Genomic DNA, 14,236 nt, shown 5'->3' with positions numbered 1-14,236 from the left:
TTTTCAGGGCCGAGTACAATAACCTCAGTTTTATCTGAATTAATAAGCAGAAAGTTAGCGGCCATCCAGGTCTTTATGTCTTTAAGACATTCCTGCAGTTTAACTAATTGTTATCTGTGTGTTATCTGGCTTCATAGATAGATAGAGCTGGGTGTCATCTGCATAGCAGTGAAAATGTATACTTCTAATGATGCTGCCTAAGGGAAGCATGTATAATGTAAACAGAATTGGTCCTAGCACTGAACCCTGTGGAACACCATAATTGACATCAGTGTGTGAAGAGGACTCTCCATTTACATGCACAAATTGGAGTATATCAGATGGACATGATACAAACCAGCACAGTAGCTGTAACACCTACACCAGCTGTTTCTATGCATTCGGGCCTTTCGTCCACACGTAAACGGCGTTTCGAATCGAACACGCTGTGACCCATGTTATTGCTTACATGAGATGAATTGCAAAATAGCAGATAGACACAAAATACTGTTTTGTCCGTGGTGTAGACAGGGGGAACGAATCGTGGCAGGATCAGCCTGATATTATTAACACACTGTAACTTTACTGTATAAAGAGCTAACATCTCTAACATGTCAGGAGTAGTTAGTCATTACAGCAAGTGTTTGTGAATTAAAAATCAAAAATCTGGGATACTGTTTGTCCGTGATTTGAACAGCCCAGCGCTGCTCCCAACGCAGGGGAAACTAATTCTGCAGGGGAGACCTACCTCGGCACTTGTGCAGGTGAAACCAAAGGGAAGATATGCTTCACCATATTTTCTAGTCTTTGGCTTAGAATGAAGTTGGTTTGGAAACATATTCAGCTATGCTTCATCTCCTGCTTTGCATTTTTGTAGGCGCCTGTGCTAGCAGTGTCCAAGTGTTGTTTTTTTTTCCCTTTTCATACCGCGTCCCAGAGGTGGGACCAAGTCATTGTTTTGCAAGTCTCAAGTAAGTCTCAAGTCTTTATCCTCAAGTCTCAAGTCAAGTCTCAAGTACTGTCAGGCAAGTCAGAGTCGAGTCTCAAGTCACTGGTGTAAAAGTCCGAGTCAAGTCACAAGTCTGAAATTTTGAATTTCAAGTCCTTTCGAGTCTTTAAAAAAAAAAAACGAAAAAATAATGTTGCAGTTATGCTAAATGTAAATATTAGACCATGTAATTTTTAAATCCGTGTTTTTCTCCACACATGACAAAATAGTGAACTTAGAAAATATACACAAATTGTGAAATTGCACCTCTTTAAAATGCAGCTCAATTAAACCTAGCTCCAAGAATAATTTTCACCGACAGTTCTGAGATAAGCTGCATGTTATTCTTGGATGCGGTTGTAGGACCGGCTTTAAAATCGCATGACAAAAATATCATACACATTAAAAAAAACTGCATCACCAACGTAGCCTGGACAACATTTGCTAGTTAGATGAAGTCAGCTATCTCATTGTAGCATATTTATATGCATATTTATAATCATACAGTTCTTAGAGTGAGTGCACACACTCATGAAGTTTAGTAACTTCAGGTCACTGCAACAAGCCCAGGTACAGTTTATCGCCGGATGGGTACAGGACCTTGAAATGCACCGTGTAGAACGAAAGACCATCGTACATATCATAAGTTTACCAGTCTCACAAATCGTCTTCATAAATACACATTCGTTAACCGTTTATTAATAGGACCTTTGAGCTCAAGGGTAATTAATTAGTAGTGGAAATAATTTCTGGTAGCATCACAGAAATGTAGCAGTGACAACAATACTGTATGCTGTAATCGTACTGGGCAATTAGTGATACAAAAACCCTGTTTTATCCTGTGAATAAAAGTATATGTTTTTGTCAATGTACCATAATAACAGAAGCGAAACGCAATATTGTGTCAGGACAATTCACTATTTATGCACAATAAACAAAGGAGCATAGCGCGACAATTTCTGTTCAGCGCCAGACTTGCTTATAACCTATATCACCAATTATGTTATGAAAATGACGTGTTAACTACTACAAAACTCTGACCTTTGTGGAAATGCTTGGAGCAGACTAACATGTGAGCTGGAGTGTTCTGGGACGTTATATTTGATCTTTGAATGGCTGCAATCCAGGCCATCCGTCGCCTCTTTGTTACTTCGGAAACATGGCTCGAACAATTTCTCTTCAACGACGTAATCCGATAACAACCGATCTCTTTACCCGTCGGCTTCCCGTGGCTGTCATGCGACCGGCTATTGCAGTTAATAATACAACGGCTTCTTGACATTTTTGTGTTTCTTTTTATCGCTGTGTCACTGATTTCAATTGAAAGCCTGCGTGCGCTAGTTCCTCTTGCCACGAGTTCCCAGAATCCTTTGCGGTTTTACCCCTGAATGACGTCACATTTTCAATCTCTATATAATATGTATGTTAAATTTTATATTTGGGGTGAAATATCAAGTCTTTTCAAGTAAACCGGTTCAAGTCCAATTCAAGTCCCAGGTCATTGGTGTAAAAGTCCAAGTCAAGTCACAAGTCTTAGAACATTTTTTCAAGTCAAGTCTAAAGTCATAAAATTAATGACTCGAGTCTGACTCGAGTCCAAGTCATGTGACTCGAGTCCACACCTCTGACAGTCTGTGTTCATACATGCACAGTGTTGGAATGGAGTGTTTTATTACTGTGCCTTATATTAATCTCATATTAATCAAAACTGCTATATAATCATATAGAAGTAGTGTTAATTGGACACATCCCTGAATAATAAAGGCATTAGAATAGATGTCCTTTAGTCGTAGACTCTCGCCCGTGTTTGCCTGTATTGCAGTAGATAAGAGAGAATCATCTTGTAGTGGAAACTTACTGAAATGCTGTTCTTTAGACTAGAATAGGTTGGCCAGTAATAACACTGTCGGGTGCCAGTCACCATTTTGCACACAGTGAAGCAGACTGACAGAAGGAGGAGGAGCGGGCAGCCCAACAAAGAGAAATTAAAGAAATATGTGATGAGCAAGGGGTGACAGATAATATGTGCCGCCCGCTAGCCAAAGTACTGCTAGAAGCTGCACAAGTTTCTGAAGAAAAGGGAAAGAAATTGAGAAAGGAGATGGAAGGAGGGAATACATGGAGGAAAAGGGGATTTAGGAAACAATTTGAGGAGGAGGAGAGAAGAGCCAACCTAATGAGATGGGGAATTCGTTGCCAGGGGGTGGAGCATTGGATGAGGGAGCCAGTGGAGGAAAAAGGTAAGCACGGTCTCCACCGTCGCCCGGCCCTACCATTGTGTTCAGGAAATTTCCCAACTTTCGTGGTTATGGACAGAAGTATGGAGAAAGAGGACGACACAGTGGTGAGGCTCAACTCGGGGACCATCAACTTTGACTGTTCGCCCGGACAAAGCCACAGTGGGAATGGCCACAGGAGGGGGCCCCAAGGAGGCCTCGCAGGGAGAGGTAAGTGAAGAAGGTGAAGAACCGATTCTGTTTCAAGAACTACCCACTCCAGCTCTGACACAGAAGGCAGACGGAGGGCGCAGTCCAGTGCAGGAAAGGGAAGAGAGCCTGGACGTATTCAAGTATTCGAGTTGGGTACAGAATTTCGAAAGGGACAGGAGGTACCCCGGCTGTGCTCCAGGCCCCTAAGAAACTGGTAAAGAAAATAGAGGGAGATCCGAAGCGAGGGAGTCAGGAGAAGTGTCCGGAGTTTACTCCAGCGATGGCGCGAAAAATGAGAGTAAAAGATAGAGAGTGGGATGATGATTCGTGGGGTGGTTGTGTAACAGCTGCAGTGAAAGAAGATGAGAATCATGAGAAACCTAAAAATCGACTGGATTTCAGCGAGACTGAAGAACCTGAAGAGTATGAAGCATTTTATAGGCAAGGACAGAGAGAACGACGTGAGGAGGAACAGCAAGGTTGTCGTATGCGTCTGCGTAGCCAATCCAAAGAGGCAAAGGTCCACTGGGACACCGAGAGTACAGTTTTCACCTCCTGAAGATGTCTACTTTTAAAATGAGTCCCATTATCTGATCTAATTCTTTCGGGGAAACCATGCCAAGGAATGTAACGGTTCACCAAACACTTAATCACCGTCTTACTGTCTTCTCTCTTCGCCGGCCATGCTTCTGGCCACCCCGTCAGACTATCTACATAAACCAGCAGATATCTGAACCCCTTTGTGGACACAGCTATGTCCGTGTAATCAATTACAATCTCCTGCCTGGGTATTTGGAGCAGGGGAAACTTACCCATCTCCGGCTTCACTGTTGCCTTAGAGTTGTACTGTCCACAGATCAGGTAAGTCCTCACATGCTCCCGCACCATGTCCTTCAAATATGGGTGCCACCAATGACAGAGATTCCTCTCCATCTGTGCCACCCCCACATGTCCTAGGCCATGAGCCTCTCCGATCTACCTCTCTGCCAGACCCGCCATTAGAACCGGTCTCCTATTGGGTCCTCTCCGTATTTCCTCCACTTTTCTGGACCCCTTTCTCTCCATACTGATTTCTCTTCCAGCGGGGCCTTCTCCTGCTGTTTGATGATGTCCTTCTTCTCCAATCCAGGATTTTCCTCATACTCCATACCCATACTCACCATCTATTTCACTCCCGTGTATCCAGCCGCCTTCTTCGCCGCCTCATCGGCTACTCTGTTTCCTCTCACTACCCATGTGTCTGAATTATGGTGACCTTTGCATTTGATGATTGCCACTTCCAAAGGTCCTTTTAGAGTATTGGACCCAGTTCTTTTTATGCTTTTACTGGACAGAGAAAATGCAGACTCAGAGTGGTCAAAGTCTTCTTCTTCTTCTCAGGATAAGCACAGTATGAGAAGTGAAACTGTGAAATTTTTAGCCAAAACCTGGCCTGTTTGTTGTTCCAATTAAGTTAACCTATCAATTTGCCGCTGTACTCATCGAGGAGGTTAAGCCATGTCCATGGGCACCTGTATTAACACACTAAGACATTTATTTAATATCATTTTTATCACTACTTATTAACACGTTCATTCTGATCCCTCTGTTTTCACTTTGAAACGTCTCTATTTCTCACTCGTTGCACACACAGCCACTCTCTTTCAAACTGCATGCAGACACTTTCACTTCCTATCACAGACACACACACTCATCCAGTGCTTCTTACACACACACACCCACCCCTCATTGCCCTGTATTTCATCAGTTTCACAATTTTTCTCAACTTTTATTACGCAATCACCCCTATGATTCATCTGAGCTTCGAGATATCTCACAACACAGATCACATTTATCCACACTACAACAAAGCCACAAGCGCCAAAGAAGGAATTTAACACCTCAGTTGACTTTTAACCATTTAACCTTTCATCCTTAGAAAACATTAGAAGCACCATGGGGGACTCGAACCGCCCGTTTTGACCGATGCCCGAGCCTCGCTCTGCTGACCACTAAGTGCGAATCGAGAGGACTTTTAACCCCTCTAAGTGGACTACACACACTGGTTATTGTCCAACAACCCAAGGAGAAAATACTTTAACCCCTCTAAGTGGACTAACTCAATGATGCAGCCACTGGCTATTTTACCGGTCCCGAGACTGGGCTGAATTGTCCTCTCAGCCGTAAAATAATCCTGGGTTTTTGGCACCAAATATTGGACCCAATTCTTTTTATTCTTTTACTGGACAGAGAAAATTCAGACTCAGAGTGGTCAAAATATTTATAATCATTTTATTCAGACGGCTTCTGGAAGAGAGATCCGCACGGTGGTAAGCATTTGCAGATCTAAAGCATTACAAGCATATCGCCTATGTTATAATCCGCTCGCTCCTCCCCTACTAAATCATCACTTGATCTATTTCAATACTACATGTCTGCCCTATAGCTGCAAAAACGTCTGCACCCTAGCTCCTCATGTTATTTTTGGCACAACTTACACGTCACACAGTTTTCGATCACAACAACTTCTTTTACCTCTGTCCTTACTTCATGTGTGTGTGTGTGTGTGTGTGTGTGTGTGTGTGTGTGTGTGTCTAGTTCTGCCTTTTCTGTCTGCATCTGTTTCCTGTTCTTAATATACTGCCTCTGCAGCTCTACGCAAGACTTCCTGTTCTGCACAGTTCTAGTCTGGCTGAGCTGTTTGTTTGTGAGTCAAAGCTGGCCTTCCTTTATACAGGCCTTTATTATTTAAATACATAAAACAATATAATCAGAAAATAAGCACTAAGAAAAAAATATATATATATTCCTCAACAAGAGCTTCCAGCTTTTTCATTTCCTTTTCATGCTTGATGGGCTGTTGTGCTGAAGTTCGAAATCCAGCCCGTTTCCACTGGCACAGTTCCACATGTGCAGCCCCAAACACATATGCTGAGTCTGTGTAGATGTTCACTCTTTTCCCTTTCCCCAATTTCAGGGCCTCAATGACAGCTCTAAGCTCAGCACGCCAAGCACACTGCTGAGCCCACAACACTCCGTCTTTTTCAGTGACCAGTCTCCCATTTTCTCCCCTCACTACTGCATGCAATTCACCATGCAGGACAGATCTCACTGACAGGATGCAGGCCTGGTGTCATGACCATCACAGGATGCATAAAACAATTACACATAATATAACACGTGCAATCTGGCTTTGTACCATGGAACTCCAGTGTAATATAAGAAAGCCATTCACTTGCCAAGCTTTTATCTCTCACATCCCCTAACTTACCAGGAAAGGACAAAGTCACATACACCAATACCTCTTTATAATCACTACTATCAACAAACAGTGTCAAGGAGTGGAAAGGCAGAATCCCTGCAACTGGTGAAAAACAGACTGTTTTTTAATGAACATCTGTTTGAAAATTTGACCTCATCATAAATGCCAGGATTAATGGAAGGAGAATTGATGATGGCCCCTCTTATTTAAAACACTGATCCCAGAATTCAAGGTCACTTTAAATAATTCAAACTGTAAATTGAAAATGTAAATAATTATTGATCCTTTTGCCGTAGTCTTAAAGTGTATATTTATTTTGTACTCTTCTTATATTTATTGTTTGGTTTTTGCACTGATGTAACCTCGTTTTCTCCTCTCTATATATACTGTGTACTGTGTACTGTATATAACAGAGATGGCAACAAAGTTTACTTTGACTTGACTCATGTTGTCCTAATTGATCACTATTACTTAACCTTCATGGGCCAGCTAATTAAAATCATATTGTAATAATAATAATATAACACTGCTTGGTTCAAACTGAGTGTCAGCTGTTAGGAAACTCCTTTGTGTCAGCAGTACACTTTGAATATATCCTTCCCTCTGCGTTCAAATCCACACCATATGATTATAACCTCCACAGGGATCCTCCCTCTGAGCCTTATTTAACTCTTTATACACACAATATATAGGAAAACTTCAAAAACAGTAACTTGAAATATTTTTGTATGTTACCTTGTTTGATCAGCTGTGTTACTGTTGATATTCATTTTCAGTTTTATTTGTCATATGCAAGTTAACACAGGGTCAACATTGCAATGAAATGTGTTTGACGAGCAGAAGACAAGTCTCTTAGCAGTATAGTACAGTAATAATATTACAATCATTAAAAGACTAAATATATATAAATATTTATACACACATGTATAAAGAAAGAAATCTTAAATAGAAATGTGACTGCTCACATGTACATGGGGGGCGGGGGGCAGGAGTGAGCAGCAGTATGTTATGAATAATACAGAGGGAAGGATCATTGCATTGCAGAATGATTAAAAACACTGACTTTTAGAAATTAAAAAAGCTTACACAAATACTACTGTCACTGATTACATTATTACATTACGTTATATGCACACACACACACACACGGCTCCTTTCCATGTGTTTGCCATCACACAGATACAGTACACGCCCTACTGCTCAGAACTGTAAACTTGCTTTGGAATGTCCTGTTTACAAAGGAAAAACATGCTTTATCTAATACACCTAATGATTGACAGAAGCATGAATCATAAAATCATAAATGAGTTTAAGGGAAGTATTTGTATTCTTATATGTATTTATTGCCTTTTGTTTTTATATGAAAACTATTGAAAGTTACTGATCTATGACTGACATTATATGAGTCACAGTCACACCTCTCTGGGTTCCCTATAAAGAGATTACACTTGCTGCATCCAGTATCAGACACCTGCTTTTACCTCTTATTTATCTCACGGCATTTTCTGACCTGTTTTAGCTTTGAAGTTAAACTACAAAGGACCATCATCATGACTCCAGTTTTCCTTGTCTTGCTCTTGATGACTGCTGTTCCTCTGGTAAGTTGGACTCTATAAACACTTGGATTTATGGTGCAATGGATTTAGGTCCGATACTGACCTAAATTACTGGATCGGATATCTGAGAGAAATTAAAAAATATAATCCGATCCATTAAATATCACAAAAGCACCTCACAAAACTTGCGACATGGCATAACTCAGCTCATAACCTTTGCACGTCGGAGCAGTAGCCTATGCATCACGTCATAGAGCGGCTGTGGCGTGCAAGACCTGTTGGTGGTCTGGTTGAGCATTTGGAGCCTTGCTATGTGCTCCCAAACTGGCATTTCATCTCCGAGAAAGTTATCCCAGAGAGAAGTAAAGCAAGTGTGTAAGTTTATCTATGAATGTTTGTAAAGCATTCCCAAGTGAAGCTTAACTACTGGTACTGAATAAGGAGCGAATGCCTCTTCTTCTCCCCCCCTCCCTCTCCTGTTGCTACTTCAATCATGAAACTGATCAGTGATCAGCTGATTGGCTTTTCTGTCACGAGTCCCGTCTCTCTTGTTTGTTTTTGGCCCTGTTGAGTACTGCAGCATCGACAGCGAAAGTAACGACGGAGGCAAAAATGTCCTTAATATTTTGGGAACTTTATTCCACATCAACACGGGCAAAACTTTTCCTCATGGGTGCCATTTTTGTTGTGGTATACTTTCTTCTCAGGGGTGTGGCATGTAAAAGGGCATTTATTCCCTTCAAGGACCTGAAGCTCCATAAAACACCCCTCCAATAGCCAAACCCATCTGTTCTCTGATTGGATAGTTAAATTTGTGATTGACATGACATTGACCAATCAGATGAAAGGAAGAAAAATAGGGTCAAAATTCGTACTTGTACCTTGAAACTTGAGAGCAGGGTTTCACACGTATTTTTTGGCTAAGTCCACACACAAATTATTTTTACACATACAAAACTGATTTACAAGTACAAAATATTTATGACCACAATTTTTGCCCATACCATCTGTGCAGTCTGCAGTTCAGCTGAAGAAAGATGTTGAATCTATTTAATTATTGTAGAAAAATAATTGATTTCTGTGCATTTTTTACACATACATTAAATTAAAGTTGATTACATAATCACGAGGCAGAGAGGGGGGGTGGTTCCCTATTTTTTTGATGGGAGTTGGCAACCCTATTAGGTTAGGTTGTTTAATATTTCTACTAAGTACTCTTTAAATTACCAGAATAAGAAGGATTGTGCCGGTTTAAGTTTATTAAATTGATCAGTATTGCTGAACTATGAAATATTTTGGGTGCAGTGTATTTTCTTTGCGTATCGATGTAACAGAATGGCTTTAGTGTTTTGTTTTTTAGAACTTGAGTATGAAATTATAGAAAATGCAGCAAGATATTTATAAAAAACAGTTTTATTGATTATAAAATGGACCATATCGGATTCATATTGGTATTGGCAGATGTGCAAATTTATGATATTGGTATCGTGCCATCTCTTGTTTTTACTTTGGTGCAGTCCTGTTTTTTTAAATGCATTAATGGCTAGCTTCTTACAATTTCATCTTTTTTTCGTGCACTGCTCATTTGGCAAAAATACAAAAAATATCATTAATACATGATTGTGGAAAAAGTCTGTGCTGTGTGTGAACCGATCTCTTTGTGTTTTCATTTAGAAATGCCTTCTCCAAAAATGGGCAGCCCACCATTGTGGCCAAGTCCAATGCTAACCTTATCTTTGGCTATGCTAGCGAGATGAGCGCCAATGACATTGCCCGTGTAAACAAGCTTTATGGCTGCTGGTAAAAGATCGTGAGTAAAATAATAAACCAAATAGAATGACTTTCTTATAGTATAATACTACTATAAGAAAGTCATTCTATTAACATATGAAACACAACGAATAATACACGGCACTCAGTTTGTTTTATGTTTCTTCCATTAACCAGAAGTTTTAAGGACGGCAAGAAACAACCAGAATCCAGACGCTTCAGCTCGGCCTGTTGTCCTGTAAAAATATTGGAAACAAATGTAATATAGAGATCTGAAGTTTATATTTGGAAAGTTATATTCACTTGTTTTTTACAATTATGTGTGATGTTGTTTTAATTTAATATTTAATCTATTTGATAATTATCTGGAAATTGTGTTGTTGTTGTGACTGTTTTTAACTTTGTTGTTAATGTCAGTGCTTGTAAACTGTTTATTGTGCCTCCAGATAGATGCGTTTGGACCTTCTTCTAAAATAAAAGTACCTGTTAACACATAACAGCCCTTTATTTAAGTCATTAATGTAACACAATTTCTAACTAAAATTATCCCTAAACATATTTAATTGGCTAAGGTTTGGTCATTTTGGTCTTTCTTTTTATATTTTGTCATATATTCTGTGACTTTGTATTAATTTTTGCAGTGAAAATAAACATGTACACCTCAGTGATTCTTGAGATAAGGGGAAAAAAACATGTCTGGCAGATAAACTGGTTAAAAATATGCATACAAGTGTTAACCAAACTGCCTAAAGACAAACCAAGGCAATGTTTATACAACAAAAGTATTATTTTGCATTTTTTATACATATATATTTATTTTAAATGGTACAATACATTACCAGTACCTTAAAAATCCATCGTCCAGAAGCAGGTGTGATAATACACTCAACAAAAATATAAACGCAACACTTTTGTTTTTGCTCCCATTCCCCATGGGATGGACGTAGAGACCTAAAATTCATTCCATATACACTATATAACCATCCCTCCCAAACAGTGGTCACAAATCAGTCCAAATGTGTGGTAGTGGGCACATCTGCTATATTGAGATAATCCATCCCACCTCACAGGTGTGCCACATCAGGATGCTGATCTGACATCATGAGTAGTGCACAGGTGTACCTCAGACTGCCCACAACAAAAGGCCACCCTGGAATGTGCAGTTTTGTCTCACAGCAAAATGCCACAGATGCCACAAGCAATAAGGGAGCATGCAATTGGCATGCTGACAGCAGGAATGTCAACCAGATCTGTCGCCCGTGCATTGAATGTTCATTTCTCAACCATAAGCTGTCTCCACAGGCGTTTCAGAGAATATGGCAGCACATCCAACCGGCCTCACAACCCCAGACCTCGTGTAACCACACCAGCCCAGGACCTCCACATCCAGCAGGTTCACCTCCAAGATCGTCTGAGACCAGCCACCCAGAATGCTGCTGGAACAATTGGTTTGCACAACCAAACAATTTCTGCACAAACTGTCAGAAACCGTCTCAGGGACGCTCAACTGCATGCTCGTCGTCCTCATCGGGGTCTTGACCTGACTCCAGCTCGTCGCCGTAACAGACTTGTGTGGGCAAATGCTCACATTCTATGGCGTCTGGCACGTTGGAGAGGTGTGTGCTTCACGGATGAATCATGGTTCACATTGTTCAGGGCAGATGGCAGCTGAGAATGTCCCAGTTCTTGCATGGCCAGCATACTCACCGGACATGTCACCCATTGAGCATGTTCGGGATGTGCTTGACCGGCGTATACGACAGCGTGTACCAGTTCCCACGAATATCCAACAACCTCGCACAGCCATTGAAGTGGAGTGGACCAACATTCCACAGGCCACAATTGACAATCTGACAAACTCCATGCGACGATGTGTTGCACTGCATGAGGCAAATGGTGGTCACACCAGATACTGACCGGTTCTGGGTCCCCAGATCCCCAATAGCGCAAAAAACTGCACATTCCAGGGTGGCCTTTTGTTGTGGGCAGTCTGAGGTACACCTGTGCACTACTCATGATGTCAGATCAGCATCCTGATGTGGCACACCTGTGAGGTGGGATGGATTATCTCAATATGGCAGATGTGCCCACTACCACACATTTGGACTGATTTGTGACCACTGTTTGGGAGGGATGGTTATATTGTGTATCTGGAATGAATTTTAGGTCTCTACGTCCATCCCATGGGGAATGGGAGCAGTAACAAAGGTGTTGCGTTTATATTTTTGTTGAGTGTATTAAAATACAGAAGGAAAATTAAAAGTAATGTAAAATTTAACATCATGGCTCTTGTCACTAAGTATTTAAGTCAATACCTTATAGAATATCAAAATGTGCAATTGAAAATTTATTTTTACACATTTTTTTAAGTGATTAAAATCGTGTCCAGAGTTGTTGTCAACACCATCAGATTTTTTTAAAAGTACAAAAAAATCAGGAATTATTGTGGGTAGCTTACACTCTGAGGACCCCTTACCACTTCCTGTTTGATACACATGCCATGTCACTGCTGTGATAATCTTTTTTATTTTATTTCATTTATGGCATACCTTTCTGATAAAACTCTGTATCACAACCATAGTCCGTCAACACCAAAGTCGATGTAATCCAAGATTTAATTAATTTTTTTTTGTAGAAAGAGCTTAATTTAGGAGGCTTGTAGAGGCCATAAACAAATGATGAAAAACAAGATGACTTCTGTCAGAAAAATGTGTTATGAGAGAAAGTCGGGTATTTTGTCAACACCATCAGATACCTATAATAACCTGTCTTTCTGATTTCACTATGTGTACATCAGGTGTTCATCCAAAGTGGGCCGTCGGGGGGGAAACAGGAAATCTCCTTGAAAAAATCCTGAAAATGGCCACTGTACAACATGAGGTTCTCCATGCTCTGGGCTTTTGCCACGAGCACTCTCGCTCTGACAGAGACAAGCACGTCTACATCCACACTGAAAACATCGAGCCAAGTCAGCTCAGCTTGGGTGTATTTTTATGTGCTGTACAATGAATGCAGATGTTGCTAAGTTACTTTAAAATGTCTCATTACAGCCTTGCTTCCCAGGAAAATGAAATGCTCCTGCTTAGATTTTGTGGCATTTAATGAATAACGAGACTCTCCATGCAACCTAAACCTGGAAAAAGATTTGGAGGTTGGAAGGCAGCTGAGAAAACCAACATTCGTGTTTAAGTCTTTGCTCTTTTTTCAATTCCTGTGCAGGACACGAACACAACTTCAAGAAGGTGCAGACTAACAACTTGGAAACTACTTATGACTTTAAATCTGTCATGCACTATAGGAAGTAAGTCTTTGTGTGAATCCTTACATATGTATTTTCAGGAGTAAATCAATGTCAAACTTGGTTTCTTAAAGTGGAGTCATAGGATTTGCACAGACTTTCTTTGTACAGCATGCGGCCCATTTTTTTCCTGGAAAATTTGACTAAAAGTGTCAGAACTAGTTACTATGAATAAGTTTAATTCAGCTGACAAAAACAGTCTTCTCGGTAAGTGTGAGTGTTCCTAAATTTGCATAGAAATTGGTGCAAAACTTTCACAGACTGACACTACATTAAGTCATTGCATTAGCCTACAAAAAAACAGAGAGAGGAAAAATAATATGCAGGAAAGAATTCCTAATAATCTTACCTCCTTAATCATAAATATCCCTGATATACGTATGTGTTTGTGTTCCCTTACTCTTTTTAACAAACATGTTTTTGTTTTTCTTTAGACATGCCTTCTCCAGAAACCGGAGTCCAACCATTCTTGCTCGGCCCAGACATAAGCTCGACTTTGGACATGGCAAACAGATGAGTGCCAAAGACATCGCCCGTGTAAACAGACTTTACAAGTGCAGTAAGTGAAAAGGTAAAAACTATGTCACTGTAAACCTTTCTCTATGACATTTTCTTAGTTTATGTGAGAAACCCAGTGAATGTGTGTCAGTACTCATTGTGTTGTATTGTTAAAATGCCACGGACCCGAGTCCTCCAGAGCCGGGTCCGTGAGCAGTGTGGATTTTTGTTGTTGTTGTTGTCGTTATTATTATTATTGTTGTCATTACTATTATTTGGTGTATGTGTGTGCACTGTTCTGCTGTCTGGGGTTTTGTTCCATGTGTCTATGTATAGGGAGGTGTGTGTGTGTGTGTGTGTGTGTGTGTGTGTGTGTGTGTGGGTACGCGCGTGCGTGGTTGTGGCTGTAACCAGGAGGCCGGGCTACAGGCACTGTCAGGCCTGTGGATGACTGGCCACGCCCAAGCAGGATGCCAC

The sequence above is a fragment of the Pundamilia nyererei genome, unplaced genomic scaffold (assembly GCF_000239375.1).
Source record: "Pundamilia nyererei isolate P.nyererei 1_Seehausen unplaced genomic scaffold, PunNye1.0 scaffold00181, whole genome shotgun sequence".
Lineage (NCBI taxonomy): Eukaryota > Metazoa > Chordata > Actinopteri > Cichliformes > Cichlidae > Pundamilia > Pundamilia nyererei.
This window is presented reverse-complemented; position numbering follows the sequence as displayed.